Raw genomic sequence first — 19630 nt, 5'->3', positions numbered from 1 at the left:
AAAAATTTTCTAGTACAACGGCTCATTTGTGAATAATTACATAAAAAATAGTAATGATTAAAAATGTCTAATAAAATACAAAATACCTTCTTAAAACACAAAGCAAGTGCAAACATCAACCCTAAAATACATGAAAACGGTAAAATATAATTAGAAAGATTTTTTTAAGAAATATTTACATGCATAAAAAATAGTTTAAAAGAAAATTATTTATTTAGGAGGGCAGGGTCTTGCAATGTTACATAACCCCCCCAACTTTTCAATTAAATTAACACTACATTTAATTGAAAAGTTACAAAAGTGAAAAACTAATCTGTACAACATAAATACAAAAACATCCTTAGAAATAAATGCATCCAGTCATTACTACCTTTGTTTATATAGAAATTACAAAATGTTGTTACTTAAAAATTGCAATAACATCAATTCCTTTGTTAAAAAGCCAAAAATTTGAAAACATATCTCTTACTACAAAGTGTCAACAACTCTTAACAAATGGTCATCTCCCTCTCGTCAGTGCATAATACAAATAACTTTGAAACTGGTTTCTCTATAAGCTTCAAGCAGACACCCCCTGGTCAACGAAGAATCTTCAATAACAACAAAAAACTCTGTACAACTTACTTTTACAACTGTGGAAACCTCAACACCAGCTGCAATAAACTCCATAACTACCTCAACGACGACGACATATACAAAAACTTCAGGAATTACGTCTCCATGACCACCTTGACGACGATAAAAACTTCTCAATGACGATAAAAACTTCCACCCTCAACGACAACGATAAATAACCTCAAAACAAATTATCTCCTTTAAAACCCTTTAAAAACCAGTTACCATTATTCTCTGCTGCTCATGGAAAAACTCCTCAAATCTCATGGAACAACCACTTTAACCCACAAACTCACCAATATCTCCAATTTTTATATCTGCACTAACAAAAACTTGACAGCACTATCACTTCAAAACTGTTGACACAAAATTTTCCTACATTCCATCCAAAAAACAACTTCTAACATTCTAAGTATCTCCACAATACCTCTATCATAACTTCAACCACTGGACATCACTTATTTCAAATTTATAACTAGTCTGCTCAGCACTGATAACCCATGAACTATAACTTCTAAACTGATGCGTCAACTTCCTACGACACAGAAATTCCTAGTAAACTTCCAGTGTGGCAACAAATACAACTGTAAAAAAACATTAAATTAAGTATGTAAAACTTTAAAAACTTTTATATAACACACTACATCATCACTTATCATATTCAAACTTTCTTATTAACATGTTACACAACCTTATAATATTTACACCAAAATACACCCAAACTTAATTCTGTTATCAACACACTGCATTTCCTTTTGACCTTATTCACTTACATCTCCTTGTATCATTAACTATAATATAAAAAATACACAAAAACATCATTATCACACATAAAAAATACCCACAGTTCTTTTCTCCAACTTCCTCTTCTCATACCTTCCTAACTCCTGAACTAGCCGAAAGGTAAGGGGCGCCCATCTACAACCCTTTTAGCTGCTAGTCAGCTCGGCTAACCTATTATACATAACAAATACACACAGTCCTTCCAACTCTCTTCATCTTTCATTCCTAACTCCCGAGCTAGCCGAAAGGTAAGGGGCGCTCAATTACAACCCTTTTAGCTGCTAGTCAGCTCAGCTAACCTTTTTACGAAACTACACAAAAAGTACATAAAGTTTTTCCAACTTCCTCTATCATTCCTTCCTAACGCCTGAGCTAGCCGAAAGGTAAGGGGCGCTCAATTACAACCCTTTTAGCTGCTAGTCAGCTCGGCTAACCTATTACCAAATTACACACAAAAAAATACACAAAGTTCTTCCAACCTCCTCTATCCTCATTCCTAGCTCCTGAGCTAGCCGAAAGGTAAGGGACGCCCAACTACAACCCTTTTAGCTGCTAGTCAGCTCAGCTAACCTTGTTAAGAAATTAAAAACAAAAAATTATACAAAGCTATACACAAATATACACTGCACTTGTCATTACACATCAAGTTTTATGCTTTACATACTTTACTTAAATTTCCATAACAAGTTGACAATTCTATAGTCATGGCATGACAAATACTTCATTAAGATACAGTCGTATGCTTCTATTCTTCAAAAACAAATTACATGAACCAATGCCCTTCCTTAGGTTTCAAACCATATCTCCCCTTTCAGCAACAACAGCACATAAAATTAACCTTGATGAGGGGTGGGAGCAACCAAGGAGAAGGGACGCACCCTTGCAAAAAAAACATCGGACTCCATGCCGGAAACATATTTAAAATTAACCTCCTGGCCCCCCAGCTGTCTCACAAACCACATTACACAAAAAAAACATCTGCTGCTTATTTAGGACAATACAAAAAATTCACCTAAACTCTGGCCATCATGAACACACAACTGCTTCTGCAGCTTCAAAACTCGACGACTGTTATTCATTAACATTTAGTATTACATTTCATACCTTTAATATAGGATGTTGTCACCCTGTCATTCAATCCAAAACAAACATTTATCATTACCAATATGAGGCATTTTCAATTAAAATATTTAACCATTTCAAAAATATATCATTTTCCAAAAAAAAATAACTGATAATAAATTTCAGTTAACCTCTTCCCATGACACAACATTAAACAAACCAAACATTACCAAGTGCAATGAAATTCTCACAATGTAAAGCATTTCTTCACATAATATTTAGTAAATGTATACTCAAAAAGAATCTATACCATTATTATTATTATTTCAAAACAACAGAAAATATTCACATTAACATAGATATTTATCTTCTTTCTCTTTAAGAATCTGGTAAAAATTTGCTGTCATAAATCTTATTTGTAAATTCCTATATTATACTATAACTATTCTTCAAAAAAAATACAAAAACTCTACAAAATACAAAACATAATTAAAAAGTATACAATTCAAAAAATAAAAAATCTGAAAAACATAAAAAAAAAAATGGCAAAATTTGCAAAAAATTTAAAAAACATCAAAAACCACAAAACTGGATTTGACTACACCCCTCCATCTAGGCAGTGGGCCAAACAAGTCTACACACACTGTTTCCTGAGGTTGCATTACCCCTGTACATTTACTATTCATTTCTTCTGTCTTTGCACATACCAAAAAAACTGCTTACTATCTTGGCTATAGTTCTGTACACATGTTTCCACACAAAAAACCTCTGACCATGTTGCACAGTTTTTCTCACATGGATCAGTGCGAAAATTTTAGTTTTTAACCTATTCAGTACACACAACCCACATCTTGGTACATTACTGCTTACACTTGGAAAAAATCTCCCTTTTAACATTTCTCCGCAATCTGTAAAATTCAATTTCTACTTCTTTCATCTGTTTACACAAAATCCTGTTCACATGTCCATTAACTTGTCGCCCTACCGGTCCCTGCTACGATGTTGCCGTCGCTGAGGGCGCCAACTAGCCTAAGTTTAGACCCTGTGGGCCAGTTCACAGGTAGAGCGGAGATCCTCGGGGTCGTGACGTCGCCACGTGGCTGGCAGGGAGCTGGATCGGTAGAGGTGGTGGTCCGGTGAGGGTAGAGCTGCTCAGTTCCCGGCGGAACTGTTCACTTGCGGGCGCGACACACAACTTGCCTGGTCCAGGTCTGAAGCTCGACTGACTGCGTTCCGCATCGCTGCGCGTCACCCGGTGCCCGCTTCCCGCAAAAACGTCCCAAGCGCAGCAGGACTCCTCAAGCCGCGAACTACCCCCCCCCCCCCCCCACCACCACCCTGGTGAGGCGACGAGGGAACATAACGACCTGTGCGAGCGAAGGGAGCACTTGGAACGATGTCAAACTCTTATTTTACAAAATGTTTTCTCTACATTATCCGAACATTCCCTGTTTACTGCTTCATGAAATTTTTCAAATGTGTTTTCAATGTTTATTTTATCATTTACATCATGCCCAACAAATTCGATATTTTCTTTTGAAACTATTACTTTCATTTCACAAGTTCCTAAATTAGTTTGTTCCCTTTCCACTTGCATTTCTGCCATATTATTTGCACACCCATCTACTTTGTTAGTAAACTTCGCACTCTCTTGTGAATTTACCTCAATTTTGTTGATGATTTCATTTTGTTGTTGATTTCTTTCTGTCCCTGAGCAAGTTCATTCTGTCCCTGTTTCATTTCCTGTTTTAATTCCTGTTTTAACTCCTGTTGTTCCTGTCTTATTTCCTGTTTTAACTCCTGTTGTCCCTGTTCAATTTTCTGGTTCATTTCCTGTTGTCCCAGTTTCATTTCCTGTCTCATTGACAACAAGATCTGTAGCATTAGATCTGACCCCCCCATAACCTCAACTGGGCTATTAATCGTCATAATGAGATATCCAAAGTACAAAAATTTTAACACAAATATTATTTGAATGCTCAAAAAAAATGAAAAACAATGCACACAATTAATTTAGTTACATTTTTCGACTTGCTATTTTCGGCGATTCAACCCGCGATGTGACGATCTCGATGTCTGGCAATGAGGTCCTGAAGTCCCGCGCTGAGACAGGCCTGAAGTCCCATGGTGCCTTGGGTCGCTCTGTCCCTCGATGTATGTACCGCTTTCCGCCGTTTCTCTGGAACACTTCACTCGCTGAAACAGCCCGTCGTCTCTTGCCGCATTCGCCGCTCAGCTATGCAGATAGTTCTGGATACACTTCGCCGTTTTCTTCTATACTGTTCATATTAGTCGTAAATTTTTTTGTCTTTAAAGGTTATCGTAGTCACGAACTGTTTTAAGAATGTTTATATCTTCTCCTTCGCTGCCGAAAAGTCCATCTTAATCTCAGGGTCGTGTCCAAATTCAAGCCGCGCGGCCGGGCGCCAAATATAACGGTTCGTTATATACAAAAATAAACAGATGTTTCGCCAATTTTGGTTTTTGTTTTATTTTTTCACAATAGAATGCACTGACGATTCCAAACACTTCAAAAAGAGGTTGCTCACTCATTCCACATACATATGCCCGTCGAAAAAATGCTCGTAGTTCGCGTGATGAGAATTAACGAAAAAAATAGCGTCCTTCAGTAATGTTTTTACTAGTACACGAAATAAGTGCGGCCTTAAACATGGCCGCACCCAGCGAAAACGAATTTCGCTACGAGCCGAATGCCGACGAAGGTGGCCGCAATTTCTAATTTAGTACTGTTCGAAAGAAAATAAAACAAATTAGGTTGACTTAACACTCGGCCTGGCTCTGACCACCAACGTTAAATTATCCATTAGCAAATTACTTCATAATTTGGTGAGAAGCCACCGAACGCGACCTACTTGTGCAGCGTTCGACGGACGACTGGTGAAGTCCTGCCACACTCTCCTCCACGCAGGGAGTAGACGTCACATGACCTCACTGACCAATCACATGCACGCTTCATTCACTCTTACAGATACAAGCCAATCAGAGAACAAATTACAATACATGAAAAACCCTGTACACATAGAACTCTGGGCTTCCCCTGATCTATCTCTTTTCAATTTCACCTCGAAATCGGGGACTCCCATTCTCGTTCTCTCTCCCACACCGTGAGACAGCAGTTATCGCTCAGTTCCCACGCAGTGGGGGAATTCCTGTCTTTATCTATCTCTGAGGGGAATTACTGTTTCTTTCTCACTTGCACTTATAGGCCTCTTATGCCTCTCTCTTTCTACACATCACCCCAGACACCATCCCTTGTTCTATAATCATGTTGCAACACGTTAATTAAAATTAAGAACAATAATCATAATACGAATTACTTTACAAAATTAAACTTATTGAGAAAAACCTGTGAAAGTAGGCCTAAACAGATAAAAATTTTCTAGTACAACGGCTCATTTGTGAATAATTACATAAAAAATAGTAATGATTAAAAATGTCTAATAAAATACAAAATACCTTCTTAAAACACAAAGCAAGTGCAAACATCAACCCTAAAATACATGAAACGGTAAAATATAATTTGAAAGATTTTTTTAAGAAATATTTACATGCATAAAAAATAGTTTAAAAGAAAATTATTTATTTAGGAGGGCAGGGTCTTGCAATGTTACAACTAACCTGTTCAAATAAATAATATTAAAGAATATAAAAATGCCATATTTTATGAGTTCTCACATTTATTAATGAATGTTAGATATTTAATACGTACCTGTTTTAAAACATTGCAAAAAAAATTTTTATTTCAAAGTTATTATTAATACCAAAAATTATTATTACAATAATGGAATGAAATGAAATTCCAGTATTGTAAAATTTGAGATACTAATGAATAACTTTTGAAATTTTTTTTTATCACTTTCACCTTACTAGTGACATTACAATAGTCATTTAAGGAATGAAATGTCATTTTACCAAAACTTTTCAAATGACAGTCATTGGTATGTAGAACTCTCTTTTTAGAGGACAGAAGGAACTAAATGAAACTGTGTGAGAAATAAATAAACTTTGCTAAAAAAAAAATAAGTTTATTTGTTAAAACAATAACCTCCTGTTTTTAACAGTGATACCTACTATAAGAAAAGCCTTGCGAACATATATGAGACCCTAAGGAAAATTTTATTTTTATTAATTATAAAACACTTTTGCTGCAGTAATGTACATTTGTAATTTTCAGCATAGGGTTATTAGCACTGTTACTAAGAATTTGTACATTGCAGGTCTGAACATATAAAAAAGTTTTAAATATCTGTAAGTAAAAATTAATAATTTCTTATACAGCAGTAAAACTGCCAGTATTTGAACTTTCAATATCTCATTGTTGAATCTGACCTGACCATTTCACCAATAATTGCTTCTGTACAATTTTTGATTTTAAATGCCACTGTGTTGCTGACTCTATGTATAAACATATAATTAGGCACAGTGACTTATAGAAATTGTAGTAATGTAGAACATGATGGTTGGTACTGTAATACCCCAAGTGTCTTAAAGAATAATTGAATAATAAGGTTAAAAGATTTGGAAGCTTTGATAACTGGGGCCCTCAATTAATAACTATAAAAGTCAACAACAGAGGCGACACTAGGAGTAAACAAAGAAAATTTAGAGACTCCCTACGAATACTTGGGAGTAAAAGGATCGTTATTATATATTAAATAAATAAAAACAACTGTTACGTCTATAGACTTCCTTATTTTATTAAACACTGTTCTTTTTTTTTATAGATTAAATTTTCCTTAGTAAAGTCTGTTTTTCATTGATAAGTGATCTTATTTACATAATTCACAATTACACTTATTATATGATATTCCTTAACGTTATTTACGATAGGGCCGGCCCTGAATGTATAACAAAAATTACAATATTTAAAAACAAGAATGAAATTAACATTGGTAACTTTAAGAGTTGTACTTATAGTCCTTGCAAAACATAATATAAATTTCTTCTCCTGGAACTGCTTTTTACTGTCCGCTGTCTTAACTGGGTTACACTATTTCTGAGTTCGTGAATAAAAAGATAGAATTATGCGGGTATCACCCGGGGCTGTAGGTAGACGGTGATCAAGGTAGTAGGCCTAATGATGTTGGATTCTGCGCAGGAACCGACTCCAGAGGTTCTGGCAGAGGATTTTGGTTGCCCCAAACTTGGAACCCTGTCTGAAACAAAAGTCCAAATTCCAAAGAATTAGACCTGTTTCCAGACAGTATACTTAAATGGCGCAAAAGGCCAATTGAGGGAAATTAAAGGGGGGGGGGGGGGGGATGACGTCAAGACTTACCAAAACAGGGTGTTGGTCCTGGCGCTCAGGAGAGGGCGTCTCGTCTCCGCAAACTCGAACCACGATTCGCGGTAGCCACGGAAGTCATCATGACTAATTAAAAAAAATAATTTATATAAAAATACTAAGTTTCTCTACTTTCAACTAAACTACTGACTGGTTAATAATTTTAGCTAGGGACTCCATCCCTTTAGTCTGAGAAGACTACATAATATACGATGTCGATGATTCGCAGAAGATCGCAGATACAAACGGTACCAGTCAGTCAGGAGGCGCGCACCGAAGTAAGTTCAGAGCGGGATATCACCAGAATATCATAAGCGCGGGGTCTCTAGAGAATGGGAGGGGCGTTAGGCTCTGAGCCGAAAATTACCGAGCCCACCCGAAGGTGTCCGGCATAAAAAAAATAGATCTTACTGGAGTGACTGCGCGACTGAGGCGCTATCTTTTGGTGGCGAGAGGAAGTACTAATAAATCGACTTGTGACCGACGAGAGTGTCAAGCTAGGGGGTAATGGAGTAACCAGTGGTGCCACCTAGCGGCCTGAGACATAAGGAGGGGGAAGGTTGTCGTTACCTCCGCGCGAGCGCGGTAGTGTCGGCGCTGCCGACACCTCACAAGTGGCATTAGTTACCACAGCCGTCGCTAGGTGTCGTTAAGGTGCAGAATCGTAACTGCGGCTGTCAAGCCTGAGATGGCCTTGACTTCGGTTAACGTACCCGAGCGGTCGTCGCTCCTAGCCACTTCTGAGAAGAGAGGGTGGGTGAGCAGGCGGGGGGGTGGCTTCAAAAAACGCATGGTCTGTGGGACACAAGGCCCACGGGATCCTCCTGTCGTGTCTTGCTGCTAGTGAACCTTATACCGATTCGTGACAGAGTTAGCAGGGCTCAGCACTGCTTCACAAGCTGCTCTTAGCAAAAGGTAGTCACGCGAAGAAATAAAGTTACCGGCCCCGACGTGCCTGGAGGCGGGAGAAATATTAGCCAGAATGCTAGCCTAGCATGAGGCTGGGAAAGAAAATCAGCTCGCCTCTGAGAACAGAGGCTGAGGGCCTGGCCGTAAAGAAAATAAGATGTGAGAAAAAAAAAAAATAATATCTCCAAAAATATTTAATATTACAAAATTTTAAATAAAACGTGCCTAAATCCCTAACACACGGCACATACTCCCCCGCGTTAAAGCGGAGCTTAGGGGAAAGCAAAAACAAAAACCAAAAACTTCAGTAGGACGAGTTACCAGGTTCGCCTGTATCCTACTACTTACATGCTAAAACACAAAAAAAATATTAAACACGCTTATGAACTAATGTGCACATTCTTAATGACTAAAATGATTAAATTCCTTAACTTAATTAAAATTATTAACTTAAGTGGCCACTTAAACTAACACCTTATATTAAGTTTTCTTACAAACTAGTACCATGGATTTTTATTGTTATTTAATGTTACTACCTAGGTTTTATATCCTTCAGTTAAACTCCTTATTGAGTCTTAAGTATATATATTTATATCTGGCATGCCAAGGCTTAGAGAAAGTAATCGCTCCTATTTTAAATTCGGATGCGCCTTCTTAAGGTGGGAGATGTGCGCTCGTGTCACATACTCTCCGGAACTGGGGTCGGCTAGACCCACAGTCACTGGGGTTAGAAACCGTTGGATCTGTAATGGTCCAGTCCAGCGATACGATAACTTGGCCGATCGCTTATCGATGGCCTTACTCTGCGGGTGTGCTTTGCACATTACCGTGTCACCTACCCTGTAGGGGTTAGGGGAGCGGTACTTATTGTGCCTTCTCTGACTTGTTTGGTGAGCCAAATTTAAATTCCTACGCGCCTTTCTCCAAATCTCCGCGATGTCCTTGGAATCATCCGGTAGTAGGTCTTCGAGAGACCAAAGATTGGAAAGGGGTGTGTTGGGCTTATAAGTAAACATAATCTCAAATGGGGTGGATTTGTGTCCTTCATGTCGGGCATAATTAAATGCCATCTGTAACCACACCAAATCACTGTCCCATTTTTCCTGCGCATTCGCGTGGAACGCTATGAGCGCCGAATGAAGATTTCTATTAAATCTCTCCGCGTGCGAGGGTTTAGGGTAGTATGGCGATGTCGTCACATGCTGTATACCATGCGAGAAACACATGTTCTTGAAAGTTCTGGATGTAAACTGTGTTCCGTTGTCGGATACAATTATGTTCGGTAATCCTGAAATTTTAAAAATGTGATTTTGTAATGCACGCACAGTGGTGTCAGCTGTAGCCTTACGGAGTGGAATAAGCCAAACGAACTTAGAAAAGGCATCTATGCCCACAAGAAGCATAGAGTGTCCGGATTTGGATCGAGGAAATGGCCCTACAAAATCAATAAAAAGTTTTTGCATAGGTCTTTCGGCTACTTCTGAGGCAAGAAAACCGTACTGTGTATTTTGTGCAGGTTTACTTAGTGCACATAGCTTACATAACTTAACTCGCTGTGTAATGTCCCGGTGCATTCCTTCCCAAATAAAATGGCGTCGGATACCTTGAATGGTTTTATAAATACCTAAATGGGCACCGAGAGGTGAACTATGGTAATATGTGAAAATCATATCACGCAGATTTTGTGGAAGAACAATTTTAAGGTGCCTTGACTGTTGTGTACGTTTTTGTAGGAGACCTTTAGCTAACTTATAAAATTTCGGAGCTGTACCCGCTTTAACTTGTTCAATTATTTTTGCCAAATATGGGTCGGGTTGTTGATGTGTTTGTATGTCCTGAAAAGCTAAGGGGAAATCGGTTAGGAGTGCCTGACACGAAATCTGAGGTTCCTCCTGAGATATTGTTTCGGAGGGGTTCTCGAACATTCGAGAAAGTGTGTCAGCCACAATGTTTTGAGTACCGCGAATATGTTGAATATTAAATTTGAGAGAAGAAATTTTGGTGATCCACCTTCCAAGTTTTCCTAATTGTTTAGGGTGAGCTAACAGCCAAGCGAGTGCCTGATTATCAGTTTCCAATAGAAATTCCCTATGTTCCAGAAACTGTCGGAATTTATCAATACCAAAAACTACTGCTAAACATTCCAACTCATACACTGAAGATGCTTTCCTTTCCTGAAAAGTTAATGTATGTGAGGCGAAGGCAATGGGTTGCCTGGCACCATCTATTTCCTGAGACAATACCGCCCCTATAGCAACACTTGAGGCGTCTGTTTGTAAAATAAAGGGTTTACTAAAATCTGCCATGCGCAGAACAGGTGGATTCGCTATAGCTTCTTTCAAGAAATTAAATGCCTTGTCTTGTTCAGGACCCCAAATATATTGTGTATTTTTCTTACGTAATGCATTCAAAGGTGCCGCATGCTCGGCAAAATTTGGTATGTATTTGGCATAAAAATTAGCCATGCCAATAAAACGAGCTATGCCCTTTGTGTCTGTAGGTGGTTTGAATTCTCTGATCGCCTGTGTTCGTTCTGGATCAATTGTAACACCTTTGTGTGATACCAAATGTCCAAGAAAAGATATTTCGGAAGCAGCAAATTTTACCTTTTTTGTATTTACAGTGAGGCCTGCCTTGCGCAGTCTTTCAAGGACAAGAGTCAGATGCTGGATGTGTTCCTCAAAACTTTCTGAATAAATTACAAGATCATCCAAATAATTGTAAACAAATTTAAACTTAAAATCTCCTACTACTTGTTCAAGAAGTCGTGTGAGTACTTGAGCACCTGTGGCCAAGCCAAAAGGTACCACATTATACTGGTAAAGATTCCAAGGTACGCAAAATGCGGTAATAGGTTTTGAGTCTTGCGTGAGTGGGATCTGATGGTACGCCGAATTGAGATCGAACACACTGAAATACCTGGCCTTACTAAACCAATGAAAGGCTGAGTTCAAATCTGGGAGGGGTGTTTGCGGTATTTTAATCTGTTTGTTCAGTTTTCGATAATCAGTGACGAAACGTTGTTCCGTGCCCTTGGGCACTAGAAATGCAGGTGAACTGAAAGGAGAATTAGAAGGTTCTATTACCTTATTATCTAACATTTTCTGTACGTGTTTTCTCATAATTTCCATTTTAAGACCTAAAAGTTGATAAGGGTGACTTTTGACTGGCGTGGTATCAGTCAATTCAATTTGATATTCAATTAGGTTAGTTCGACCTAATTTCTTAGTTAGCACATCTGAAAATTCATTACACAAATCTCGAATAGCAACTTGTTTACTGGGCTCGAGATGATCCAGGGACAAAGACTTTCTCTCGTCAGTGTTGGTAGAAACATTAGTAATTTGTCCTGACATTTTATTTTCAGGTTCCACGAATGATATGACAAGATTTTTATTAAATTTAAATACAAAACTTCCTGCTTGTAGATCAATCAAAATACCTGTTTTTGCGATGAAGTCGGAGCCTAGAATAAGCTGCGTGGCTAAGTTTTCTGCCACAAGAAAAGGGAAATTCCAAGTGAATAATTCTATCCTGATTTTCACTATAGCCACTTTGGATATACTAATTGGTTCGTCCGCTGCAGTAAAACAGCGCACATCCGTGACTTCTGTTTTCAGAACCTGCTTGTTCTTCTGTAATTCCCTAAACAAATCGCCTGAAATAAAACTACGAGTAGCTCCTGTATCAATCAGACCAATAATTTGATTTTTGCCAAACATCGCTTTAGTGTATGGTAATACAGTTCGGACGTGACCGAAAATGTTGTGACACTTACGTTTTCCTTGGTTAGTCAGGCTAACACATGTTTTGCAAATTCTTGTGAATTTCTCAGAATTTTCTTTATGATTAATTTGCTGTGTTATAATCTTCTGTTTGTGTTTTCTGTCTTTTTCTGTGTATTTCTTTCGTTTATTTTTCTTGTGTTTTTGTTTTCCTGTGTTATGCCTTTTTTGATTTTTGTTTTGTTTTTGTGATTCGTTAGTATGCACATTATGCACTGAAAAATTCCTCTCGGATGAAGTTTTAGGTGGACCAGGTAGAAATTTGCCTGGCCACCGCCTTACGCGTTTTTTGCCTTGTTGAAATTTGGTTTGAAATTTTTGTGGTTACATTGCTCAATGTAATGTCCTGTTTGCTTGCAATAATAACAGAAAGGTGTTTGTTGTTGTATGTTCTTGTTTGAACTATACTTATTATTTCTGTAGTAGTTTGTTTTCTGTTGTGGGTGGCTATTTTGTTGTTTCGTGTATGGAAAACTATTTGCAGTTTCTGCCTGAGAATCATGCTTATCCACGGACTTCGCTGACCTGTTTCTCTGAGTGTCTGCATATTCGTAACTCATGGCCTGTATACAGAGTTGATCTAGTTCTACAAAACTCCGTGGCCTAGCCTGGAAAACAGCGCGTGAGCGCTCTGCCTGATTTAGTCCGTCTACTATGCAACTAACTATTTCGCTCTCTGATACGCCCAATCTGAGAACCGCCGCGGCTTCTCTGATTGATGCTACATAGTGCGGCAATGCTTCATTACTTCGCTGTAGCCTGTTGTACCATTCCAAACGGTAATTTGTCAAAAGTCTGGCAGGTATAAACAAATTCAAAATTCCTTCGTGGTATTTGTCAAAAGAGTAACTATTTTCTATTGCTTGACTCGTTCTTTCACTCAGTGGTGGTTGGGTGTAGGGAAAAACTATCTCCAACAACTCTTTGTCAGGAATGCCCCCTTTCTGTCTGATTTTAAGTAAGTGCCTTATAAATTCGATTAATTTATCTGGGTCAAGACCACTTGTTTCGGGAAAACCAACAAGTAATCTCTCGACTGGATGGGCAATTTTCCCATAACAGCTATACTCAGCCGCCCTTGGCGTAACTGGTAATGTTGTTTCTGGTTGATTCTGCGTTGATGGCGGAGGTGGGGGTGAAGGATGTGCAATTTGCGCGGTGGGGATGGTAGGGATTGGAGTTCCTTGCCCGGATGTCAATAAAGAATGAAACTGGGAATATGGATTAAAATATGGCTGGTTTGTGGCGAATGGGAAAAACAAATTTTGTTGTGTTAAAGGATGTGGATTTGCAGGCAAGTTACCGGAAAATGTGACACTGGTGATGGGAGCTGTAGAAGCATGCATGCCTGAGGGAATTTGAGTGGTGGCTGCTGGGATGGGAGGGGTTGAAACTGCGAAGAATGATTGAGATGTTGATGAAATGGGCGGAACCTGCCTTGTTTGGCACAAAGATACTTGTGTGTCGGGTTGCTTTGGGGTTTCCTGAGGAAATTCCGGATTTTCACTCTCTGCATTTCCTAGTGTTTCCATTCCTAGGTTTTCTGCCTGGGCAATGTTGGCCCGGAGGTCCTGTTGAGTTTCTAATTGGGCTGCCCTAGCTTTCAATTTAATTTGGAAGGCGTTTGTCTGTTGCAGACAACGATTTAGCTCTGTTCGATAAACACCATTGAGCACATCTGCGGAAAGTACCACAAGATTTTCCAGTCGTCTGGTGACATGCTCTAATCGCATAATGTGTCGCTTTACATTGGGCAAATTCTCTTCCACATCTGAATAACTTACGAAAGCAGCTATGTCGTAAAATTTGGAGCAAGCTATGTTGAATTCCTCGAGTATTTCTAAATTTAGATTATGTACTGAGGTAGGTAACTTATCACGAACTGCGGCTCGAAGCCTTTTTCGCAGCTCTTGCGCATATCCCGTAGTTGGTAAATTACGCAACTGCAACTCGTAACTTAGTTCATCTACTAGTAATAGCTCCGGAGTAATCATCCTGTCTGGATTCATAGTATTACACAAAACAAAACAATACCCTCTTAAAATTATCTCTTAAACTTTAAACTTAGGTATACACTTAAATCTAGCTTATGATTAAAACAATTGCTTAATTGCGTGGGAAGTATGTGCCTTCATAATTTATTATTATTATTATTACGCGCGTCGGGAAATGAACAGTGTACTCGGGTGTAACAAGCTGTCAGGTTAGCTTGCACAACAGGGTACCTACAAGGAACGTCACGTCAGCCGGCAAGACTGACCTTGGCGCGCAGCGCCTTTAACAAGGGGTGTGGGGGGGGGGGGGTATCTTGTCCAGCGGACACGTCTCTGTTGATAAGCCACGCGCGCGGCCCGAGTTGCGTGGGCGGGCAGCCAGCCAGCTGCTCACAGTGCGCGCTCAAATGTAAACACACAAAACTTATGATAATTTTAAAATTCAAGGGTCAATTTAGCTACTACGTGTATCAGCGGACAGTTCACAAATTACTTACTACAAAAAGATTCTAAGTGACAAAAAAATTATAAAAAAAATTTTTTATTCAATTTTTTTTTTAATTTTAATTTTAGGTATGACCTTTCAAATTAGGTATGCCTATAGATGTAACCATGCTCTGCTACCATTTTGTAATACCCCAAGTGTCTTAAAGAATAAATGAATAATAAGGTTAAAAGATTTGGAAGCTTTGATAACTGGGGCCCTCAATTAATAACCATAAAAGTCAACAACAGAGGCGACACTAGGAGTAAACAAAGAAAATTTAGAGACTCCCTACGAATACTTGGGAGTAAAAGAATCGTTATTATATATTAAATAAATAAAAACAACAGTTACGTCTATAGACTTCCTTATTTTATTAATCACTGTTCTTTTTTTTTATAGATTAAATTTTCCTTAGTAAAGTCTGTTTTTCATTGATAAGTGATCTTATTTACATAACTCACAATTACACTTATTATATGATATTCCTTAACGTTATTTACGATAGGGCCGGCCCTGAATGTATAACAAAAATTACAATATTTAAAAACAAGAATGAAATTAACATTGGTAACTTTAAAGATTGTACATATAGTCCTTGCAAAACATAATATAAATTTCTTCTCCTGGAACTGCTTTTTACTGTCCGCTGTCTTAACTGGGTTACACTATTTCTGAGTTCGTGAATAAAAAGATAGAATTATGCGGGTATCACCCGGGGCTGTAGGTAGACAGTGATCAAGGTAGTAGGCCTAATGATGTTGGATTCTGCGCAGGAACCGACTCCAGAGGTTCTGGCAGAGGATTTTGGTTGCCCCAAACTTGGAACCCTGTCTGAAACAAAAGTCCAAATTCCAAAGAATTAGACCTGTTTCCAGACAGTATACTTAAATGGCGCAAAAGGCCAATAGAGGGAAATTAAAGGGGAGGGGATGACGTCAAGACTTACCAAAACAGGGTGTTGGTCCTGGCGCTCAGGAGAGGGCGTCTCGTCTCCGCAAACTCGAACCACGATTCGCGGTAGCCACGGAAGTCATCATGACTAATTAAAAAAAATAATTTATACAAAAATACTAAGTTTCTCTATTTTCAACTAAACTACTGACTGGTTAATAATTTTAGCTAGGGACTCCATCCCTTTAGTCTGAGAAGACTACATAATATACGATGTCGATGATTCGCAGAAGATCGCAGATACAAACGGTACCAGTCAGTCAGGAGGCGCGCACCGAAGTAAGTTCAGAGCGGGATATCACCAGAATATCATAAGCGCGGGGTCTCTAGAGAATGGGAGGGGCGTTAGGCTCTGAGCCGAAAATTACCGAGCCCACCCGAAGGTGTCCGGCATAAAAAAAAAAAATCTTACTGGAGTGACTGCGCGACTGAGGCGCTATCTTTTGGTGGCGAGAGGAAGTACTAATAAATCGACTTGTGACCGACGAGAGTGTCAAGCTAGGGGGTAATGGAGTAACCAGTGGTGCCACCTAGCGGCCTGAGACATAAGGAGGGGGAAGGTTGTCGTTACCTCCGCGCGAGCGCGGTAGTGTCGGCGCTGCCGACACCTCACAAGTGGCATTAGTTACCACAGCCGTCGCTAGGTGTCGTTAAGGTGCAGAATCGTAACTGCGGCTGTCAAGCCTGAGATGGCCTTGACTTCGGTTAACGTACCCGAGCGGTCGTCGCTCCTAGCCACTTCTGAGAAGAGAGGGTGGGTGAGCAGGCGGGGGGGTGGCTTCAAAAAACGCATGGTCTGTGGGACACAAGGCCCACGGGATCCTCCTGTCGTGTCTTGCTGCTAGTGAACCTTATACCGATTCGTGACAGAGTTAGCAGGGCTCAGCACTGCTTCACAAGCTGCTCTTAGCAAAAGGTAGTCACGCGAAGAAATAAAGTTACCGGCCCCGACGTGCCTGGAGGCGGGAGAAATATTAGCCAGAATGCTAGCCTAGCATGAGGCTGGGAAAGAAAATCAGCTCGCCTCTGAGAACAGAGGCTGAGGGCCTGGCCGTAAAGAAAATAAGATGAGAGAAAAAAAAAAAATAATATCTCCAAAAATATTTAATATTACAAAATTTTAAATAAAACGTGCCTAAATCCCTAATACACGGCACAGTACACCTGGGGGTGTACGAGAGGAGACAGTGTAAGATCGGTAATGGTGAATTAAAGTAGTGTGCCTGAGTTCCCGTGTTTCAATTATGTAACATACATCAACACATGGCGCAGTCGGTACGAAGAGAACTACGGGAAACACAGGGTTCGAAACTACTGTCGTGATGTATTGGAACATTTCATTTGTGCCAGATATCGTCACTGAGTAACGAAGAAACGACCCTCGCAGCTGACTTGTATCAAGACAGAAACAAAACATGGCGGCAGCAAGCACGTTCAATGTTCCTGAGAAATTGTCACTACGTGGAAACATCAGTGAGAACTGGAAAAAATTTCGACAAGCATTTGAAATTTATCTGGAGGCATCTGATCTCGTTTCGCAAGGAGAATCGCGTAAGATTGTGATATTTTCGAATATTATTGGCGAGGAAGCCCTGGATGTTTACAACACACTAACGTTCACCGATGAAGAGAACAAAAACAAGACGTTGGCTATTGTTCTCGGCAAATTCCACACCTACTGCAACCCAAAAAAGAACATCCTACACGAGCGATTCATGTTTCATAACCGCAATCAAAGCAAGGGTGAAAACTTTGATGGCTTTTTAACTGACTTAAAAATCATATTGCAAGACTGTGAATTCACGAATGCTGACGAAATGTTACGTGATCGGATTGTCTTTGACACCCAAGATAAACCAACACAAGAAAAAAATCTCAAAAGAGGGGATGTCAGTTTAGAAGACACAATTCAACAATTTCGGACTGCTGAAATAACTGCTGCTCAGGCAAGCCAGGTGATGAACTCAAACCAAGGGATGCCAGATAACATCACGTTGATGAAGCCAAATATAAGCCAAGCAAGTTTCCACGTCCTAGTAGAAACCGAACCATACAACGACTGGCAGTGGACATTGAGTGCAAGTGGTGTGGTTATTGTCACCCTAGAGACTTTTCAAAATGCCCAGCACGAGGGAAATCAAGTTCACTCTGCGGTGTAATGAACCATTTTGCGAAAGTGTGTCGTAATACTCGTTCACGAGAAACAAAATCACAACCAGTAACTGAGGTTAAACAAACAACAGATCCTGGACATAGCTTCGATTTTGAGGATTATTACTGTGATCACGTCACAAAAAAACCTGCATGCAACAGTGCTCAGGTAAAGTGTTGGACTGAAACATTCCTTGTTGACAATGTCTCTGTCACATTTAAACTGGACTCAGAGGCATGTGTCAACATCCTGCCCCTCAAGATATTTTCCCAGTTGTCTCGTGCAGGAACCACAGTGAAGTTACGACATGAGAACATGTCCCTGGCAGCCTACAACAACTCTACGATTAAAGTGGTAGGTAGCTGTGAATTGAACTTGCGTCGGGGCACCATCATTTCAGAAGAAACATTTGTCATAGTGGATGAAGACTCTGTGGCAATTTTGGGAATCAGTACCTGTGCACGGCTCGGCATTCTACAAAAAAATGTGGTCAGTGAGGTACATCTCAAATCCAAAGAAAGCATTGTGACAGCATATGAAGATGTTTTCTCTGGCGTCGGTAAGTTTGCACGTGATTATACCATAAAGTTGAAAGAGAATTCTGTACCTGTTTCAAATCCACCAAACAGACTTCCCCTTACAATCAGAGCCAAGTTACAAGCCAAGCTAGATAGATTATCTCAGTTAGACGTGATTGCAAAATGTAGCACACCCACTGAGTGGGTGAACAGGCTGGCAATCGTCGAGAAACCAGATGGTTCCCTGCGACTCTGCCTAGATCCCCAGGATTTAAATGAAGCCATTGTGAAGGAATATTTTGAAAAACCCACAGTGAAAGATATAATTGCTAAGCTAGGCAACTCCAAATACTTTAGTGTGTTGGATCTGAAAGATTCATTCTGGCATATACCTCTAGACAAACAGAGTTCAACATACTGTACATTTTCGACAGTATTTGGCTGCTATTACTTCAAAAGGTTGCCATTCGGGTTGAACATATCGTCGGAGGTATTTCAAAAATACAACACAGAAATATTTGGAGACATACAAGGGGTCATGATCTATGTCGATGATCTGCTCATTTATGCAGACAATGAGGATGCTTACGATAAAATACTCATTGAAGTGCTGGACAGAGCGCGGAGATGCAATGTAAAGTTCAATGTACAGAAGTTCCAACACAAGGTTGCTCAAGTTAAATATGTGGGACACACCTTCACTGGCAGTGGCGTTATCCCAGACAATGAAAAAATTTCAGCAATTGTCAATTATGATATCCCAACATGTAAATCAGACCTCCAGCGTTTCTTAGGTCTTATAAACTATCTGAGAGACTTCATTCCCCACTTCACGGAAGTCACTGGCCCACTGAGAAGTCTGTTGCGAAATAATAGTGAGTTTGTGTGGAACCCCAGCATACATGGTACATGTCTTAATAAGCTAAAGAAAATATTAACATCTGAACCCTTCCTACAGACATATGATGACACAAAAGACATTGTGATTCAGACCGACAGCAGCAAGGAAGGTATAGGCTGTGTTCTTCTACAGGACGGCAGGCCGGTCTGTTATGCATCAAAATGTCTC

Source organism: Bacillus rossius, chromosome 17 (genome assembly GCF_032445375.1).
Source record: "Bacillus rossius redtenbacheri isolate Brsri chromosome 17, Brsri_v3, whole genome shotgun sequence".
Lineage (NCBI taxonomy): Eukaryota > Metazoa > Arthropoda > Insecta > Phasmatodea > Bacillidae > Bacillus > Bacillus rossius.
This window is presented reverse-complemented; position numbering follows the sequence as displayed.